The 22335-nt window shown below is 40.1% G+C and overlaps 1 long non-coding RNA gene and 1 pseudogene across 1 annotated transcript in view; both read left to right on the top strand.

The window, feature by feature from the left end:
* Window positions 1-22335, top strand: part of LOC146505320 (uncharacterized) — a 61892-nt gene that overhangs the window by 9251 nt on the left and 30306 nt on the right. The gene's annotated exons all lie outside the window — the stretch shown is intronic.
* Window positions 10272-19953, top strand: LOC146505322 (peroxisomal N(1)-acetyl-spermine/spermidine oxidase-like; annotated as a pseudogene).

Raw genomic sequence — 22335 nt, 5'->3', positions numbered from 1 at the left:
TGTCATCCTAATATGAGCCATTGTTGAGATATAGAGCACACCTATGAAAACAACTAATATGCTGAACCCTGTATGAAACAGCTGAAAACTACATGATGGAGAAGCTGACATGAATATGAAACCACTGTGAGGTTGCGTTGCGGTCTCTTCTGAGCTGATGAGCAAGCTACACATTATCAGATTGAGATCTGGCTAAGAACTCATAAAAGAGAGGGAAAAGAAACTAAGATAACTATGATAACTGGAGTGTGCAGTGTTTCCGTGAGCAGTTTTCCGGCATCTTGACTCATGTGTGTAGAGTGTTCATAGCATCAGCATCATGTTTTTGTTATTTGTTTTATTGGGTTGAAAAATAATTAAATAAACTTGTGATCATACTTATGGATCACCATGGCACATATCATCAGCCATGTGATTTATTTATACAGATGAAAAAGTGAGTGTGAATGTGTCTGACGTCACAGTGTTTTTGTGCGCTGTGTAAAAGTAATTGCCTCTGATTGTGAGAGCGGTGATTCTGCAGGTCACCAGCTATTGTAAAAAAAAAAAAAAAGAGTGAAAAAGAGACAAAATTTACATTGTAGATGAAAAATAATCATAGGAAAAAGGTTTTGTGTTGATCAGCCAAGAACAACTACAATCTCATTTTCTGCCTAAAGGACTGTTCACAAAAACAGAGAGAGAGATGTGTGTTGATTAAGCAGTGATAATAATAATGAAAATGTCTTAGTTTGTCACTTTCAGGTGAAAAGCAGACCTGAATCAATTTTCCACATGCAGCGGTCGGAAGAAAGTTATAGTTTAACATCATTGGAAACATTCAGGCCAAGTTTCTGGCTAACTTATTTACAGCACCATGTGTCTCTCAAACTCGCAAGCGAGCTCTCACTCCTCCCTGAAGACAAGGAATGCAGCTCCAAAGAGCAATAACATGGCAGATAAAGAGACAGCAGCAAAGTCCTGGGCAAAGAGTCCCAGCAAGCAGCAGCAGTGTGGACAAACAGCATCAGAGAAGAAGAGCAAACCCATCATCCTGCCTGATTGGATGAATGGCACTGTGTTTCCAACAAGCTGCAAATTCACTGTGCATGTAAAAAGAACGTTTGAGGAGAACTGAGGAGACTGTTGGAGTTTGACATGTGCCACCTTTGGAGAAAATGGCAAGAAAGACAGTGAAACACAGGACAAAGCTGAAAGAGAACTGCCTGCTATTGGACTGTTGAAGTGGGAGAGGACAACAGTGAGAGTTAAGTGAGAATGCTGGTGTTTAATGTGGGAAATCAAAATTTGGGTTAGCAAACCTGGGAAAAACAAAACTGACTGTTTAAGTTGGAAAATTGTGAAGGAGTCTGAAACACTGCAAAAAGAAAAATACAAAATCACACACACAAGCAGAATATGCATTAACCCTACTAACACTTCCAAACACAAGAGAGCTCATGAAGATTAGACAACATCTTAAGCATGTGAGTCTGTTTACCATCTTGTCCAAGTCACTTAGTGTGATGTGAAGTGATGCAAAGATCAGTGGACTCATAGCACATCAGTTACAAAATGATTAAATAATAGTAGAGAAATGTGTAGGAAAGGCAGCTTTAAGAACATGCTCTGCTGGATATGCAGCTCCACAGACATGCATTAAACCTGCCTAATAACACAAACACACATGCAATGAAAATTAGCCTGTTATCTCTCATCTCTGTTAAAATAGGGTAAATTTAACAGACACTTGTTATCAAATGCTGAATTTATCCAATGCAAAAAATTGACTCTCTAGGTTGCAGGACAACAGTTTAACTTTCGTGGGAAAAAAGATTCTGGTTTGACCAACCAGTGATCAGACAATAAATTTAGTTGTTAATATAGTAAATTGGGAGATGCTTTCTGCTTGATTGATGCAGCACAAGTAATTTACTGTATGAGGGAAATTCTATTTTTGTGATAACATTTTGAACATGCATTTCTGTTCTGTCATCTTAGTGGGTTAATAGCTGATATGCAAATTAGTTGATCGTTCTTAGATTAATGAAAGGGGACTGAATTCTAGCACGAGTGAATGGGATGTGTTGGAGTTTGTTAGAGTGGAGACTCTAAAACACCGAGTTTCCTGTTTTGATGTGCGAGTGAATCCTGTACCTAGATACACAACTCTGAATACATAAGAACAAACTTCTTTTGTGAAGTGCATGACAACATGTCACATGTTTTATGATGACGGGAAAAAAGAAAAACTGGATAAAATGGATCTGTGGCCTAAATGAGTGAAAAGCACAGACCTGGGGATTAAAGTCATATCTAATAACATATTAGGGTCATGTTGTGCGTTGTGTGGCTGATGGATGATTTGGAGTTAATCTAGCTGATGACTTTTCTTTTGTTGTGAAGTTGAGCCTGCCAATTAGTATGATGGTATGATAAACCATGCTAATGGTATGATTTACCCTCCTGAGATGAGGAGCTTGTGTCATGACTTAACAAGGCCTTTTTTATTTTGATACTTTTACAGTGCATTTAAGTTTTGTTCGATAATCTCTGTTTGAGCAAATCTGCACGATTAGAACAGAAAGCGCTTTACGACACGTCGTCGAGAAAATTGTTACAAGTGAACTTCTCCAAATTAAAATGGGCTCGGGAGTAGGGATGGGTACCGGTATCCGGTGCCATGATGGCACCGGTTCTGACATAAACGGTAGTAACCAGACCGAAAAGCAGCGCACATTTCGGTGCTTTATTTCGGTGCTTTTTTTCCTGAGCTGTGATACACTTTCTTCTTCCTTACATTTGTATTGGCGGTTGGCAAACAACTGAAAGGTGCATTACCGCCACCAACTGGTATGGAATGATACACTTTAGATTCTAGCCAATCATTTTAAGTTTCCGAGAATAGTAGGCGGGTCCAGGTACGTACGTTCTTTTAGAGCAGAGCTACATTTAAAAATGTCCAAGGCGAGAGCGGTCAAAAGGTCTGGCTGTACTTTCACAGCAAAAGATGCAAACTCAGCAGGTGCAACAAGTGCTTTAAGGTGATACTGTGATACTGTCAAAGGAGGTAACACCTCAATCTGATGAAACACCTGGCGACGCATAGTGTTTTTTTTTAAAGCCGAGAAATGCGCCATATTTGATAGCTTGCTGCGAGACCTCACACCGAGCAACTCTACTGCTTGTGGGTTGCCTGTTATCGGACCCGGAATTAGCAACATCCCCCAAAAACCCGAAGAGGAGGAGTCCTGGCCCCTAGCCCTGCCAGTGTAGCAGAAATGATGAGGATGATGATGGCAGCAGCAGCCGTTCTTCTCTGCGTGAGTAGCTTAATGTTGTTCGTGTGTCATTTACGTTGAGTAGGCTAACCACGTTATTACATTATGCATGTAAGGTGAACAGCAAACACCATCATAGCTACATGCGGCTGTCTTCTTGTTTGATGGCAGATACTCCCTTCACCCTGGCCAAAAAGGCTAAAATGACCAAAGAAAAAGTGGAAAACAGTTAAACATGAGAGGTTTTTGGACAAAGTTTGTGTTTTTTTCCATTGATTAAGCACTGCTTCCAGCCAAGAGTGATGCCATATATGCCCCATAGCTGCAGAAAAGGCTAACATTGTTATCTTTTTACAAAAAAACAGCTGAACATGAGAGGTTTTTGGACCACTTTTGTGTTTTCCATTCTTTAAGCACCGGTTTGAGCACCGTTTAAGCACCGGCACCGTTTCAAAAGTACCGGTTTGGCACCGGTATCGGATAAAACCTAAACGATACCCATCCCTACTCGGGAGAAAGCCACTTATTTGGGACAATTAGAAAATGAGAGTCCCTGCTTAAAAGGATTCAGCGAGGTAATCCGATCTAAAGTTCTTCTTTTTCTTTTTGAAATGACGTCATTTTGCTGAGGGTGGAAATCAAATGCGGCGATAGTTTCCACTATCAGCAAAGAAAGAAAGAATGGATGGATGGATGAATGAATGAATGAATGGAAATAAAAACAAACTGACTGGTAAAAGCTGACAAGACTTGACCACGACTCAAAGTTAACCTCCACCTAGACAGGCCAAAAGGGTGTAACACACCCAAAGAAAGATTTTAGGTCTGACCAACCGTCTCAGTCGTGGGCAAAAAGATGACAGTCAATAAAATTCTAAAAGATAATTTATTGACAAAAAATATCAAGAGATAAAAGATAAAACAGTCCAGTGTCCCATTCATGAATCAAATAAAAAACACACAGTCCCAAGGCCAGAGCCAGCTATGCCACACGGCCAGTTGCACTCCACATGTTGCATTTAACAAGGGGTAGAAGTTGTCCTTGGAGACCCACCACCTGCAAGCATATAGCCAGTGGTCACTCCAGCCTCCGCAACTCTGCTGCCTTTAGGCTGTGGCATATAATAGGCCCTGGCCTGCACAGAGAGACAAATGACACCTTCAGTATAAAATTCATAGCGCAAAACCCATCCATCCCAAACATATCAGATTATCACATTACATACCTGCACAGAGAGACAAAATGACACAGCAGTGTTTGTAGTGTGGGCTATATAGTAGACCAGTGTATCAGTGCAATCAAGTACACCTGCCTCTAATTAGTCCAACCCCATTCCAGCCATTGGCTCACCAAAATGTGATACACACACACAAAAACCACTCCCAACCCAGTGCATACTTCACACAATAATATGGAGCTGAATTAACACAGGCACATAATTCTACCATGTTACAGGTGGCATGAATTTATGTGTTTCTTTTTACAGGAGCAGAAAGATGACAGCAACATCCGAGGTTGCATACCGATTTAACTTTTAAATGCCACTTTCTGTGTTTGTGAATCTACCAGGGGTGTGTTATTCATGGGTTTGTGTTGCTCACAGAGATTACTGTTAGAAAGAGTGTATACACCCGCGCAGCGCTAACATTTACATTTCTTTTCTACAGCATTACAGTTCTTCATGTGACTTGATCATGTAATTTATACCAGGACAACTAGTTATGTTTTTCTACTACAGGATTTCTGGGTTTATGTGTGAAGAAACTGTTTATAGGTTATGAGTTGGTGATGCTGTTACACTGTGTTTCCTGTGTTGAAAACTAGTGTCACTTCTTTCCACAGCTATGGATGGGCTAACTTTATGTCTTTTTATGGCGCCTCTGGAACCTGTCGACCTGCGCCTGACTACCGGGATGGTCAAGTGTATTGCTAATGTTTGTTTTTCTAAGAATGCTTTATCACTCTTATGATACAATTGTTTACAAGTGTGAAGTTTGATTTCACTTCCAGATCTTGTTTTCCAGGCCATGATGGTGTGTATGCAGGCTCCTGGCGGAGCCAGTTTTTAAGCAAACTTAATATGCAAACACACTAACATCTTTTATTGCAGGATTATAGGTCCGGGGTGGTGCTGCTCCAGAGGAGGAGACGCCCTGATGTTGCCTGGGACGTGATCTAGCTAACCTTTTTCTTTCAGACAGGAATCTGGTTTGATGAGTTGACTCATGGGAGTGTCCCATGCGTCAAGAGGAGGGGTCCAGGATTAACATGAAACAATGAATTAACATTAAATTATGTTTTATATGATTTTTGCAGCGATTTGTGTGATTAACAGTTCATTCAACGGGTATTAAACCTATGCAAGTGGTGCATCCATGTTCAGATGAGGCTTTGATGGCCTATAAGTGAAGTTCACTGAACTAAAGAATGTGGTTTGATGATTGCTGACATGCTCTCCAAATAGAAGTTTTAACTCCTAGCAAGGAAATACAGGTGCAGCAGTCAATCTCCTGAGAAATCTTCAGAGGCCCAGTGAGAAACAAGAACCATTCCAGGCATAGCTGACAGCACAGGCAGTGGTTGAGGTCAAAGGTCGAGCTGGTTGGGGCCCATCATGAGATCAGACTTTGGAGCCACAGCAAGGAACTGAAGCTGCATTGGAATGAGAGCTGTGCCAAGGGGGATTTCCAGAGGCCAACAGAGGAGATTGTGGACAACAGACGGGCACCTGAAGGATGAGGGGAGCGTGCCGAGCTCCATCGACAGCGCAGAGGGAGTTCGAGGATGACATCATGATTCTGTGAAACGCACAGGAACCAGAAGCTATGGTGGTGATGACAGCAGTTTCCTATGAACATCACCTAATGCTGTGTCACTGTACTGTGCATATGATGACACTCTGAAGACTGCTGGGATCATAACAGCAGTAAGATAACTGGACCCAGCACCCTTTCCACAGAGGGGTTTTCTGCAGAGGATGGACAGTAGAAGAGTCATAAGTATTCCTATCGCAGGATGAAGGCCTAAAGCGAGGTGATGGGGGTTGATAGAGGCCATTTCAAGTCCTTCTGACCACTCCAACTGCCTGCAAAATAGCAGAGAGACCCTCCTGGATACATCAGAGCCACTGCAAAAAGGTTGAGGTCCGAGAGGATTCCACTTCCTCCACAGAAATCAACTAGTAGAGGAAAGTTTCATCCCCTCACTTGGTTGCTTCAGTGGCGAGGGGGAAGTGCTGATTGGGCGCCCGTAGGGAATTGCTCGCACTTCAACCTCCAGCCATTGGCCAACTCTAGAGTAACCAAGTAGTAGGGTGTGACGGACCTGTACGTAGCCATGGGAAGGTGGACCCTCCTGGTTACCTTGACTACGACGCTCACCTTTACAGGACAAAGACAGAATCGGCAAATACAGACTATTATGTCTGTTTTCATATGCCCAGCACGTCAACACACCCCACACTATATGTGTTCCTGGACCAACTTCCAGGGAAGAACTACTCCATGATACTAGCAGAGAAAGGGGGACTTTGTGTCCTCTTCAACAACACATGCTGCACTTACATAAAGACGATGTACATTCATCAAACATGACTGACGCCCTGAATGCTTTGAGACAAATCCAGCAGGCCCAAAATCAGGACTAAGTAAGTGATACAAGTGACTGGTTTTCTTGGCTTTACACTGGCTCCTGGTTACAGGTGCTAAAAGGACTACTCATCGGAATTGGGATATTTTTACTTTTATTTTGTGTCTTTGTAATATGTATACTGCCATGTTTAAAACTCATGATTAACCGCATAATATTTTCCACTGTTGCTGCATACATAGCCGTTACAAGTGATGATAATGATTCCGACCTGTTGGAACATGAAGACTTTGTGTGACTAATGACGATGTGACAGAAAATGTACAACAAGGTGTTACATACTGATATCTCACTTAAAGTTATACTGACAACAGGAGGGAATGTCAATGGAAAATTGTACTTAGTAGTCAGTATAATCTTTTAATGATATAAGTTTGTATATGGTAGAATACTGCATGTAACCATTTGTGTTTAGAAGTATATAGTTGGTGGCATATTGAAGGAATGTCCTCATCCTAGGAAGTCTGTAACATTCAGGGTGTTCTGGCGTTCACCCCCACATCCTAGGAGCATGGGAAAAGGTCGTACCTTGTCTTATTGTTTTACGGTAGGATTAACGTAGTAATATCTGTTTTAGTCTAAGTGCCTTTTGTTTAGATGAACTGTTGGACTTTCCAGACCAGTAAGTTTAGGGAAGTCATTTATGGGGTCACACTCTGACCACACACACACACACACGTACACCTCCACATTCCCAATGTAAGGAGCAAACGCTCACTGAAGTGTATAAATAAAAGACCAGGGCAGTCCTCAGGGCTAGTCTCTGAGACTCACTCTTGGGGTGTGAGTTCTGGAGGCTGCCCTTGCTAGCAAGAAATTCTGTGTGTTTCTCTTCTCTGATTCTCTACTGAAGAAGTGTTTTAGACTATATCTCTTAACAAGTCCTTAAAGTCATATTCTTTTATTGTCATGACTGTATTTGAAGCTATTTTTATTTTTGTATGATACCTGATTTATATGGAATATGGCTGAAGTAAACTAAAGTCTAAAATACTTAGTCAGTAATTTGTTTAATAGTAACTTAACATTATATAATTCACATATAAAACTATGAATTGTAATTTTAAATGGTTTTAAAAGCATGTAGAATAGCATATGTTGGCAAGTATATTTCTCCCTTTTTTTTTTATCAAGAAGCAAAGACGAAAAGGAAAAAAAGAAACAGGGCAGTGTTCAGTGGCTAAATCATCTGTCCCCCACCAGAGATGGGCAGTAACGCGTTACTTGTAACGCGTTACTGTAATCCAATTACTTTTTTCAAGTAACGAGTAAAGTAAGGGATTACTATTGCAAAAACGGTAATTAGATTACCGTTACTTTCCCGTAGGAACGCTGCGTTACTGCGTTACTAAAACCGTGATTTTCTTGCGAGAATGTCTCATGACAGTGAAGTAAGCGAGTGTGACATTCGTGACAACAGCTGTGTGCAGATCAACAATGGATCATATATCGAGTGCAGGAGAGAGTATGAGCGTGCAGCGTTTTAAAGCGTGGAAGTACTGACCTTATTTTGAGTTTGATTCCATAAAAAGTGACCAAAAACATTAGTGTCCGCTGTGCATGGAAGAAAACTTCTTTTTACAGCGAAAAAAACCCCACCTAAACTTCCAAGCAAGCACCGAGTAGCTACAACGTAATGGGAAACTCACAGAGAAACTGCGGTATCCTTCCACTGACCGCTGCGGCACACCTGCACCAGGATAAACCTCCGCCTACTCTACTCCTGCTTTACAGGGAAAATAGAGCAAAAGGACCGCTAGTCTTTGACTTTATTTATTTTCTGCTGTGTTTTACTTGCATCTGAAAGAGTGAGTGTAACACAAAAAAATAATAATATATATATATATATATATATATATATATATAATATATATATATATATATATATATATATATATATATGCAGTGTTGGGGAGTAACGGAATACATGTACCGCCGTTACGTATTTAAAATACAAAATATGAGTAACTGTATTCCGTTACAGTTACCGTTTAAAAGGTTGGTATTTAGAATACATTACTTTGTTGAAATAAATGGATTACATGGCGGTACTTCCCTGTTTCATATTGTGGCGGGTCAGGACTGTTTGGGTTTTGTTTGACAGCTACGTTCTGTTGTTCCAGGCGGCAGCGTTACGGTTGCCATGGTTACAGGGTGACGCTCTCTCTCTGCGTGTTCCTGGGTGAGAGAGGCCTTTTTGTTGTCGTTGTGCTAAGCTAATAGGCAGAATGCTACAGGTTATAGCTCTAAAGAATGTAGCATCATAGGCAGTGTAGTCCGTGCTGCAGGGAGAATGGACTGCCATACACGTTATGTGTCTGTGAGCGAGGGAGGAGAAAAAGGAAAAGTACGAGCTGTCATCAAGCAAAAACGGGAGCTGGAAGCATGTAAATATAATAATAACCACTGGAGCCAAGAAGAGTGCCTGACGAGCCCAGTTGTAAGTAAGCTATTAAGACTCGACTGTACACCGTGTTTGTGTTTTCCTCAAAAAACAATAAGTTCCGTTGAAGCAGCCTTTCAACGCCTCTCTCTGTCTCTCGCTAGCAAACATGACCCAGACAACAAAGTAAAGCTAGTTTTCGGCTACAAGCCGACACAGAACCCACCGTATTAGCCAGAGGTCCCTTTACTACGGTTCAGAGCCGCGGACCTTCAGTAACAGTAATAAATCACAGCAAATAGTACATTCATGTAGTTGTAAACAGCATGATAATATATTAAGTAATCCAAAGTATTCGGAATACGTTACTCTCATTGAGTAACGTAACGGAATACGTTACAGAATACATTTTGGGGCATGTATTCTGTATTCTGTAACGGAATACATTGTAAAAGTAACCTTCCCAACACTGTATATATGTGCTGGAATGTGCAGAAAATAGGTTTAAATGTTAAACTAATTTCTTCCAGTCAGAGAATGGTGCATATAATTAAAATTTGCTTCATGCATAAAGTTAAAAGATTAAAACGAATAAAACAAGTTTTAAAAGAGACTTCCATTTGATTACATTTTGTATGATGATTATGCAGAAAAAGTAGAATTGGGCTGAAAGTTGTAAAGGTTGTAAATCATGTTTTTAAAAAGTAACTAAGTAATTAATTACTTTTGAAAATAAGTAATCAGTAAGTAACGGGATTACTTTTTTGGGGAAGTAATCAGTAATTAATTACTGATTACTTTTTTCAAGTAACTTGACCAACACTGGTCCCACCAATGTCAAAACGAAATCTACGCCCTTGGTACACCGATATATAAGTCGCACTCCAATGTATGCTCGAGTCACACTGTATCTTATTTCATACATGCCCCGAGGTGAAGTTGAGAGAAAGCTGTGAGAGTGACAGTCCTACAGTTGATGCGAACCAAGGATGGCGACGAGTGCGGACCCAAAGATAGTTATAATAGGATGTGGAGTATCGGGTATAGCAGCGGCTCACCGGCTTGTCAAAGCTGGATATGGTCATGTGCGGATACTTGAGGCAACTGGAAGAAGCGGGGGACGAATAAAAACAGCAACTCTGGGTAAGTTTATATGTATTTTCTGTTTTAGTCAGTTTCGTCTTTACACTGTCAGAAAATCAGAAACCAACTAAATTAAACCCTTAGTAAGAACAACATTAATTTCTAAGTGTGAGCATCTTATTGCAGACAATCTAGGAGGATAAGCGATCCAGCATGTTCTTGTCCTCTTTTAATCACCTGCTGCTGTCAGCATCTTCTGTTGTACTTATTCTCAGTTTCAGTGCTTGGACTGTTTGTGCAGCTTTCTGATGTTTTCCGAATGGTGAAACAACACAAAAATGATGCCAGTGCATACAGACACCTCACATTAAAGTTTTTACAGGACACTATGCAGTACCGTGAAAAACTAAGTGCATCTCAGCAACCAGGTGCTGTGAAAGTCTGGATGAACCTCACCACAAAAAAAGGTTTTTGGCAGTCTGCTGTAGGCGTGTGACCCGGGCACCTTGCAGTCGTTGAGTCGATCTTTGTATGCAACGTATTCTAAAGTCAAATGTGAGTGTCTGTCTGACAAGCTAAAGCTTGGTCCAAAGTAGGTCAGACAACAGGATCGTGATCCCAAGCACTAAAGCAGAATAGCTGAAAAAGAAAAGAATTGAGGTGCTGCAATGTCTCAGTCAAATTTCAGGCCTCAACACGATTGGATGTGGGACCTTAACAGAGCTCTGCTTTAATGAATGCCCACCAACCTCAATAAACTGAAGCAACATTATAAAGAAGAGTTGGCCAAAGTTCCTCTACAAAGACGTGAGAGACTACTAAAGTCATGCAGTAAAGAATAACTTATAGTTATTGCTGCTATAGGTGGTTCTTCCAGCTGTTGACTCATGGGGTGTGTTTAGTTTTTCTCAGAATTACAAAGAGTTCTGTGAAACCTGATCTACTAGTACAATGGCCTCCCAGTTTACTGTCATTGTGCAAGTAAATGTACACAAAGACTTGTTTTTCTTTGACAGGTAACACTATTACAGAGATTGGTGCGTCTTACATCCATGGCCCATCTGAGGAGAACCCATTGTTTTGTCTGGCTCGTGACTATGACCTCTGCCTCCAGAAGCGCTCACTCCAAAGAACCAGGCCGTAGACGTGGATGAACATCCTCCCTTGGTCCCCAACTGGTTCAGCAGTTCAGGTGACCAGACATAGTAACACAAGTGTACTTCAGCACATCACATCATTGTGTATATTAATAGCGTGCTTGTAAGCTGTGATTGTTATTACAACTTTAAATTCTGTCCCAAAGGTCAGAGGCTGAGTGCAGAAAGCATGGAACCAGCTGAGGAGCTGTTTCGTGAGATTTTGGATAACACTTCACAATTTCAAAATCTCAAAAACACATCCTGGAAGAGTGTAGGACATTTCATGCGAACAAAGGTACATTGTTTTGAATTATGCGTGTTGCTGATGATATAAAAAGCTGTAAAAAAAAATCTGTTTTGTTGAAATTTGGCATTTTGTGCAGGCGCAGAACCAAGCAGCAGGAAGGTGGAAAGATGAGGATGAAACCACTAGGCAGCTGCTTCTCTCTGCCTTCAGTACTATGCTGAAGTTTGAGTGCTGTGGAAATGCCACTCATAGCATGGATGACATAGACCTGGCAGGGGTTTCTATGCATAAGAGCCTACGTGGCGTGGACTGCACGCTTCCAAGGTTTGTGCATCATTGTATGCATAAAGGGTTGTTAACATAAATGCCATTCATTTACTTGTCATTTGCTCAACTGTAGCATTTAAGTTTATGCCTTCACCACCAAGTGCTGTCAAAGAGTAAAGCTGCATTGATTAATACTGAGTAATTAAAGTGGCAGTGATTTAGATCCTTAGTCCTTTAGATTGTTTCTTTTATTATTGGTTATTGGTTGGGCGATCGTGGCTCAAGAGTTGGGGCTTCACCTTGTAATCGGAAGGTTGCTGGTTCGATCCCCGGCTTGGACAGTCTCGGTCGTTGTGTCCTTGGGCAAGACACTTCACCCGTTGCCTACTGGTGGTGGACAGAGGGCCCGGTGGCGCCAGTGTCCCGGCAGCCTCGCCTCTGTCAGTGTGCCCCAGGGTGGCTGTGGCTACAATGTAGCTTGCTATCACCAGTGTGTGAATGTGTGTGTGAATGGGTGGATGACTGGATGTGTAAAGCGCTATACAAATACAGGCCATTTACCATTTAATCCTCTGATCAGCCTGTGTGAGAACCTTCTGTGGTTTTTATTATAGCAATTAGCTAATTATTATTTATTCATTTATTGTCTAGTTTTACAAGAACAAAGCTAATTTATCCACAATAAAGACTAAGACAATGAAATACAGGCACCTTGATGTCTGTAAGTACGTACTAAATAAATAGAAGATGCTCTTGACTGCTCCAGTTTCACCCAGTTAATCTTTATAATTGTTAGTTATTCACTACAGATTATATTTAAAGTAGCCAGACAGGATCCATGGACATGAGCTAACTCTTAGACATATTGGCACTCTGCCATATTAAAGGTCATGGGCCTGATTTCCATTCGCTGCACCTTAATTCATATAGAGAATCACTTACCCACGACTAAGTCTTGAAAGACTATGAAATCACCAGGAGCACAGGCTAAAACAACTTTAAGGTTGTATAATATTCTTGTTGTTTTCTCTGAGTTCACAAACGAGACTTTTTGAGAGGACGTAACTCTGACTGTGGATAGTATAAAAATTTTATAACACAAGAAAGAAGGCACTCATATATTCTCTCTCTCTCTCTCTCTCGCTATGTATATTTTAACATACGTGTAAAGTGATAGATTTCAAGCATTTTTTATTTTAATTTTGATGATTATGACTTAGGCCATGAAAAATCAGAAATCCAGTATCTTAAATTATTAGGCTGTGTGATTAGGTTTCACTTTAGGTGTTTGGAATAAAATAATATATATGCAGGTCACACTTTTGAATTAAATTATAATTTTCTTTATGCTATTCTATTCTCTAATGCTCTAATCCAGACCTTCCCCAAAGTGTGGGGCCCGCCCCCTAGTGGCGGCGCAGAAGCCATTGCAGGGGGGGGCGCGGTATGAAAAGGGGGGGGGGGGGGGGGGGGGGGACAGAACGCTTGGACCCTGCTAGCACTGGGCAGCCACAGAAAGGCAAAGCAGGAGATTAAGCATAGCTGAATATGTTTCCAAACCAACTTCATTCTAAGCCAAAGACTAGAAAATATGATGAAGCATGTCTTCCCTTTGGCTTCACCTGCACAAGTGCCAAGGTAGGTCTCCCCTGCAGAATTGGTTTTCCCTGAGTTGGGAGCAGCGCTGGGCTGTTCAAATCACGGACAAACAGTATCCCACATAGGGCTGGGCGATATATTATTTTCTTCTGTATAAGGTATTTTCCACACTATAAGGCACACTTAAAATCCTTTAATTTTCTCAAAAATCGAGAGTGTGCCTTATGTATGAATTCTGGTTGTGCTTACTGACCCCGAACCGATTTGGGCGTACAGAAATCTGTTAAAAATGTTTTTACTACAACTTTGGTAAGCCGCACTGCTTGATGGATTGTCAGAGCATTACGGCTGCCGTAGTGAGGAGCTTCGCGGAGTAATCTGGGTCCAAAACTCCTCCCTCCAGATCTCAAAGTCAAACGAACACAGAGTAAAAAATGGTCTAAATTCTTTCATCTTATTAAAATCATCAGCGTTGCTGCTTTACCAGGTGATACAATTAAGTTTAACATCCAGGCATCCATGAAAATAGAAGTTATTAAGTTTAATGGAGTTAGAAGTTAGCAGGAGGTTAGCTCGCTAGTTTCCACCTAAACATGACATACCATGTTCTGACTGAGAGATTTTTGAAACTAATTAAAACGTACAGCTCTGCTACCACTTCTGACATAAATGAAGAGAGAAAACTAAACAGCAGTGGCGTTTGCAGGGTTACTGAAGTTGGACTACCTGGTATATAATGTTGTGCTATGCGATTGCTAGCGACACAGCTATGTTAGCATAACATTAGCACAGTGAAGCTGGAGGATAAACGGCAACTTTTTTCCACTCGATAAAAGTCATTAATGAATCAATGTTCTGGAAGTGGAGGAAGCGCAGTTTTTGGCTTTCCCCATATTTCAAAAGTGCTTCATCTCTTTGCTATGACTGTCGCCCGGCATATTTTGAGGATGATAATGGTTGTAGCCGCTGCGTTCCGTTCGACCAAAACAGGCGCAGCTTGATGACATCATCAACATGCGCTAACGCGATAGAGCGATATAGTCAAAATCTCTATTGTTGGCCAAATTTATATCATTTCTATCGTATATCGTTTATATCGCCCACCCCTTTTCCCACATTCTTGATTTTTAGTTCACAAACACTTCTTTTCATGACTAACTACTGCTGACATGTTGGAGATGTTAGCTCTTTATACAGTAAAGTTACAGTGGGATACAAATAATATCAGGCTGATCCTGCCACGATTTGTTCCCGGTTCAAATCATGGACAAACAGTATCCCACAGCTGTTTATGTTTTTGAACCCCTTTTGCACAGAGAGGCATTTTTGAAAAATGTATTGATAGCAATGTTGAATATTATTACACAGGAAAAAAACAACTACATGTAAAATACAAACACCGTTCTTAAATGGAGGGACAGTAGCTGCATGTGTATGTAAGCCTGTAAAAACTGAAGATAGTCAGATTAACAGTAACAGTATTTCGTCTCTATCCGCCATTCTGTAATTCAGCTCATGTAAACAATAACGTGGCGCACAGCATGACGTGAAAAAAAAAGACACATACCTTTGAAGTTGCATGACGAACTCTGTATTTCTCAAACGCAAAGAAGGAGTTTTAAAAAATCTCAGTTTTCGGTGATTGGAAACGCCGGTGTGGACGAAACAGCTGTGTTTTCATAAATACCCGTGTAGGTGTGACCGTAGTGTAAAAGAGTTAGTAGTTTATTTTATTACTACCTGTCATTTTTAATTGTTTACTAAATGTTTGAGATGTGAAATAAACCGCAATTGAGCAAAATAAGGGTGTGTGTGGTTGGAGGATGTGTTTGTGTGCGTGCACGCGTGCGGGGGGGCGGGGTGGGGGCGAACATTTTTCTTGTAAAACAAATGGGGGCCTAGCAAAAAAGGTTTGGGAAACCACTGCTCTAATCTAATGAACCTCAATAGTAAGCAGTGAGTCAAGTTTTTGCACACTTCATGGACACTCATCATCACTTTGTTATTGTCAACAGCTATGATTATCACATCAAATATAAAATACAAATGTACTACAGATGCTGCATTGTGGTCATCTTAATGTATCTTATCTTGCAGAGGATTTGAGCGCCTAATCGAGAACTTGATGTCTGAACTCCCCTCTGATTTGGTGACCTACAACTGCCCTGTGAGCTGTGTCCACTGGAGCAACACAGAGTGTGGCTTAAGTCCTGTGACGGTTGAGTGTGAGGATGGCGAGAGGATTGCTGCTGATCACGTTATTGTCACTGTGCCTTTAGGTGAACTTCTTTTCATATACTTCATCCTCTTTTTCATATCTCTGCATGAAATTGATTAATTGTAAATTACGTGTTACGACCAATGTCAGAGCTTAATCTTAATGGCGGGGTTTTGGTAGTGTCACAATGGAATACAGACCAAGTTAGATTTAACCCTCTGCTGCAGTTTATGCAATTTTTTAATATGTTTTCTTTTTGTCAGGATATCTGAAGAAGCACCACTCCACTCTGTTCTACCCTCCTCTCCCGGCCCACAAGCTGAAGTCGATCGAGACGCTAGGATTTGGAACATGTGACAAAATATTTGTGGAGTTTGAATCGCCGTGGTGGGATGCTGATTGTGAAATCATCTACCTCGTGTGGGAAGACGAGGTTTGTAATGCAGCAGCCAGAATAGTTTCATATGTACCGAACCTGTCTTAATAACAGGTTGACAGATATTTTTAAACTTTCTTGCACAATATTAAAGATATGAGCCTTTTTCTTTGTTTTTATGTATATAATGCAATAAAATATCTCAGAAATGTTGCCTAGTAATGGTAAAACAATAGAGACATTGTGTGAACTTGTGTTTTAGAGCCAGAGATCAGAGAGGACATAAACCCTTTTGTGTTTTCAGGAGACTGTGTCAGACCAGGTGTCAGATGTGAGTGAATCCTGGATAAGGAAGTTGGTGACATTCACTGTGCATAAACCTTCTGAAACGTAAGTGACATGTTAATCTGAGGAACCATTAATGATTTTTCCCTCCTATAAAGTTTCCTTTGCAATTCAAACCAGCATTCAGACTTCTCTTGTTGATTAACACAAACTCTCAGGGGTAGCCATGTTCTCTGTGGCTGGATTTGTGGCCATGAGGCAGAGTATATGGAGACACTTCCTGAGGAGGAAGTGAGAGAGTCAATCACAAAGCTCGTCCGTACATTCACAGGTAAGTTTTATATCTGATCTAACCCTTATAGCTCTTTCCTCTATAACATAATTAAAGATAAAAAATAAATATCAAAGAGACTAATAATTAAAATGAAAGGTTGTTATACCTAAGAAAACTTCTCTGTATGCACAAGCATCACAACAGTTAAATTTTTCGTTAGAAATCTATAAAACATCTCATTGTTATAGGAATAAAACAAGTTCAGGTAATACAGAGTATATATGCAGATATAATGGCATTAAATCGAGCAGCAAACGTGTATGACTATTACCTAAATATCTTTGTCTTACAGCAATAAGACTGAGTTTGTGGTTGAAACTGCTAATATGATGTTTGCACAAATTGTATTTATATTTTAAAAAGCTGATAGTCATCACACTCTTACTTATATATAACATATTAGTATTGGGAAAATAGTTCAGTATAGATTTATGAAACCAGGTCAGATTTCAGAGTTTATCTTCTGATGTTGACATGCCCAAAACAGGCCACTGTGCAGATGACAATTGATTGTAGAAAACTATGCCGCTATTTTCCTCGATTGAAACCTTCTAGTGCAGAAATGTACATGTTAGACCGAGTATTGAATAGGTATTGAATGGGCACCATTAAGGTAGAAGCTACCTGGTTTGTGCCCGAGAAAACACACAAATCGCCTGGACACTACGTCAGGAAGGGCACCCATAATAATCTGTCAAATCAAATATACAGAGCTGCCTAATGTGGTAACATGTTTTTGGAAAGGGGAGCATCTAAAAGTAGCTTGAGGCTTTTCTGCAAGAAATATTCTTCTCAGATAACTGATCCATAATTGATCCAGCTGCTGCTTTTTAATAAACCAGAATGTTTGGGGTGTCACAACCCGGCTCAAAGGACGTGACAAGCAAGTGGGAGACCCCACACAGGCTTTTAAAGGCTGTAAGATATGTTTAATGAAATAAGGTAAAGAAACTTAAACACAAGTTAAATAATACAACAGCCATAACTGAAGAACAAAGTGAACATAATGAGTGACAGACAAAGAGAGACAGCCATGGTTCAGTCAAGGTGTCTTTATATACTGGGACTGGCCTGCTCAGGTGTGCTGCTATAAGGCACTGCCTGCTGAAATGAGCTAGCAAATAGTTACTGATATACAGTATTCAAGTCCTAGAAAGCTGTCATACATAGAGGGAAGGCTTTAATAGGTAGTAAAAGTAATTTATTTATATCAGTTTTTTTTATATATATTTTCTGAAGTGGTTGAGCCTTGGTTATTTCATATTTGTCTGTAGGAAACGGTACGATCACACCAAAGAGAATCCTGTGTTCCCGGTGGTTCACTGATCCCTGGACATACGGTTCCTACTGTCATCCAGCCATAGGCTGTACAGCCAAGGACCTGAAGAACATGATGGAACCTCTGCCTTCACAGGAAACTCTGTCACAGGTACAGAACGTCTTGAGCCACCGCTAATATTTTGCTTCCAAGGAGCCACACTTTCATGTCATTTTTCTAAAGTGGTCTTGAGTAAGAGTTCTCCAGGCCTTTTTGAATGTCTTTAAAAATGTTCAGTCCAGTCCTTGTACCTGACCATTTTCAGAGGAGTGTTTTGTCCGTTAAAATCCATTTTAAATGGCATCCTTTAGCGCTTTGTTACTAGCAGCCTGTTGGAAAAAATGCATCATTTGTTCACATTTGTTTATTCAATCTATAAAAATGCCAGTGATAACACAGTTCAATTCAATTCAATTTTATTTATATAGCGCCAAATCACAACACAGTTTGATAAGAATTGCTAGTAGAAAATGTGACATATCTTGGCATGGTGTGCAGCAGATGAACTATTAGTAAATCAAGTGAGTCATATTGCCCAGGGAAGTACTGACTTCTGTTACTTTATAGTTAGACAGAAAGTGACATAATATAACCTTGAAAAATGTTTCTCACTTTTACTGCTTGTGTGTTTCAGCCCCTGCAGGTGTTGTTTGCTGGAGAGGCAACCCATCCTTGCTTTTACTCCACCGTCCACGGAGCAATTATCACTGGGTGGAGAGAAGCAGATAGACTCATCACTCACTACTGGGATTCTGTTAGCCCATGAATTCCCTGTAATATAAGAAATTTAAAGATAAAGACTTTTCTTTTAGCTTTTTTTCTTTTCTTCTAAAAAACAATCAGATAAGTCTTTTATCTTTTCTGACTGCTCTTTAGTCAGATAAGATAAAAGACAAATCTTATCTGTGTCTTATCTGGTGACACTGAGTAATCATAGTGGTTGTCTGTTGGCACTAAAAACCACAGTGCTGAATATGGGGAAAAAAGAGGGCTTGTGGCATAATTTTGTTGTAATCTGGAGTTCCTCTCCTTATCTGGGTTTAAAGGTTGACACATTACATTATACATTAGTCATTGCTAACATGTTGCCAAGGGAACTTTTACTGGTGGAGTTGTTGGTAATATTAATGCAAGTAAAATTATGTTTTTGTTGTGATTTTAAAATAAGAATATGGATAAACTGAATCAATGCCAACAATTAAAAAAATCAAAGAATAAGAGCACTGAACAATTTTAGTGTATTATGAACAAATAAGACACAGTTATGCACGGTCAACCCTGGCATACCATAAAAACAACAGGTAGATCACACGTGACTTAATCGCTACAGGCAAGCAGTAGTTGGGCAGGTGCTTGGATAAAATTTGATAAGCAAAGCAGGTACAATAGAACAAATACAAATGGCAGGCAAAGTAGCAGGAAGTTATTGAAAAGTGGGTCAGTGTGGCGTGGGATTAGTGATACAACCCTTAGTGAGTGTGACTGAGGAAGGAATTGATTAAAAATGGGAAAACTTGCAGATGTGGATGAAGTAAGCAAGATAAAAAGTACACCAAATATGTAATAGCTTTATTTTCCATAGAGGAAATATCCATACATAAATGCATTTCCTGGACATTGCAACTATTTTGCAATGATTAATAAGCACAAATCAAAGTCTAGTTCAAATCATCTGTTTTAAACCACAATCAGGACACATGCTATGTAGTTGCTTGTGTGTTTTTTGTCTTTCTATAGAATAAAAAGACCACAAATATAATGTGTGATTCAGATGCAGAATAGTTCATTTCCTCAATAGGGGAGAACACTAAATCATTGAAACATTACATTAAACACAAAATAATGATATATTTGCATTTTCTAAAGGACCGCTGTTCTCCTAATATTTAGAATTATGTAATGATTTTGTTTCAGTTTATGCAAACATAATTTATTAGATTCCTTATAATAAAACTTTAGTAAATGACAGGAGATACACTTTGCTTTACTTGTCAGAAGTGGACAAAAGGGCTCTATCCAGGTTTGTGATTGTGTTTTGAATTAATAAATAAAATCAAACATGGACACATTGTAGTGTGTTTACTGTGTTTATTTATGCAAGTAAATTAATGTCTACTTTTTTCTCCACCTGTGTTCACCTTATGAGGTCACCAAATACTCTTGTCTTTATTGTTTTATGCATAAAGAGAGCTGGAACTTTCTCACTTGCACCTCTGCAAAGGTGTTTTTCTTTTCTGTACTAGAAGCACCAAGGTTAATCATAAACCAGGATTAGCAGGATCCAGGTGCATTCTAGGGCACCCAGGCGATTCAGGCTTTCTGTCATCTGAAATGAAAACGTTATTATGTTATATAGATCAAAATACCAGCTAACTGTAAGAACCTTGATGTCAGTCCTCTGTTTGAAAATACATTGTCTGTTCTCTAGTATTAAACTTCAATATTACTGAAGTTTAATACTGAAAAACTGCAGTAAGGATACAACTTTAATTATTAACTGACAAGTGAAGTCTTTGTTTTTTGGAAATACAAATACATTTCCTCAAAGTCACCAAATAAAATATTCAATGTGTAATGAAGTGTATTTTATTTAAGAAAGCCACTAAAGACAAATAAAGTAGCTCTCTATGAATATATAAGGTGATGTCATGTGATCAGCTTCAGGGAGGCATGCAAACCTTTCTTCTGTCAGCTCATCTGTCTCTATGCAGCAAAGCTTTTTTTGGAGGAGTGACCACTCCTTACAAACACTTTGCATCTTCAACTTTGCCATCCAGCTCCTGTTTCTTGTTCTTGCCACTGCTTCCAAACCATACACCAGGGATGGGGAAACTGGGCCTCAAGGGCTGGTGTCCTGCAGGTTTTAGATATCACCCTGGGTCAACACACCCGAGTCAAATGATTAGTTCATTACCAGGCCTCTGGAGAACTTCAAGACATGTTGGATGTGTGTTGGATTAAGGACACATCAAAAAAACCTGCAAGACACCAGCCCTTGAGGCCTAGAGTTCCCCCACCACTGCCATACATCATAGCAAATCTTATTACCACCTTGTAAATCTTTCCTTTCACTCTTGCTGCTGTCTTCCAGCCACTCCACACTTCCTGCACTCTCTTTTCACGTCTCTTTCACGTCTCTTGTGCATCGTCTGATGCTGATGCTGGAAAATCGGAAAATGGACCGGAAGAATTTTTGTTCGTAGCGGGATTTTTTTCTTAGCTCCACAGAGGAAGGACACAGCTGCGGTTCACCGTTGTTGCCAGACATGGGCGGACACAGTTCGTAAATCCAAGGGCTGGCCCCCTTTTCTTTATTATTTTTTTTCTTTCAGTGTGTTCCTCCTTCAATGAAATCCCAATCGCAAAAATGTGGCGCTCCGAAATAGGGCTCACACCGTTAATTCATCATTTTCACTCTGTACCACTGCTCCTTATCAGGCTGTGTGAAGCACAGTAAACAATTCAGTCGAGGCCTTGAGCCATAAACAGACATCACTCACAGACATTGTTTTCATAACCAAACTGCTTTAGACCCTGTCCCCTAAATCTACACAAATGCCCTCTGGGTGACATGAAATGCATTTAACCAATAAACAATCAATGGCTTCTTGTTGTTGTAACAGATTCTGTATTTGGACGTTTGTGTGCGGCATTTTGCATATCAGCATAGCATTTGTTAGTAAAGCATTCTTCATTGCATCAGCGTGTGTGTGTATCACTCTTCATTGCACAAGCGTGTGTATATGTGTGTGTGTGGATCACTTCTCAGTGAATTGAATCAGCATTTCAATTTGTGTGCGTGTGTGTGTGTCATTTCTCAGTCAATCAACGAGTGCATATGTGTTCATATGCAGTGTTGGGAAGGTTACTTTTAAAATGTATTCCATTACAGAATACAGAATACATGTCCCAAAATGTATTCTGTAACGTATTCCGTTACGTTACTCAATGAGAGTAACGTATTCTGAATACTTTGGATTACTTAATATATTATCATGCTGTTTACAACTACATGAATGTACTATTGCTGTGATTTATTACTGTTACTGAAGGTCCGCGGCTCCGAACCGTAGTAAAGGGACCTCTGGCTAATACGGTGGGTTCTGTGTCGGGCTCGTAGCCGAAAACTAGCTTTACTTTGTTGTCTGGGTCAACTTTGCTAGCGAGAGACAGAGAG

This window comes from Neolamprologus multifasciatus, chromosome 13 (genome assembly GCF_963576455.1).
Source record: "Neolamprologus multifasciatus chromosome 13, fNeoMul1.2, whole genome shotgun sequence".
Lineage (NCBI taxonomy): Eukaryota > Metazoa > Chordata > Actinopteri > Cichliformes > Cichlidae > Neolamprologus > Neolamprologus multifasciatus.
Note: the sequence above shows the minus strand (reverse complement) of the source record. Positions and strands in the feature narration are given on the sequence as shown.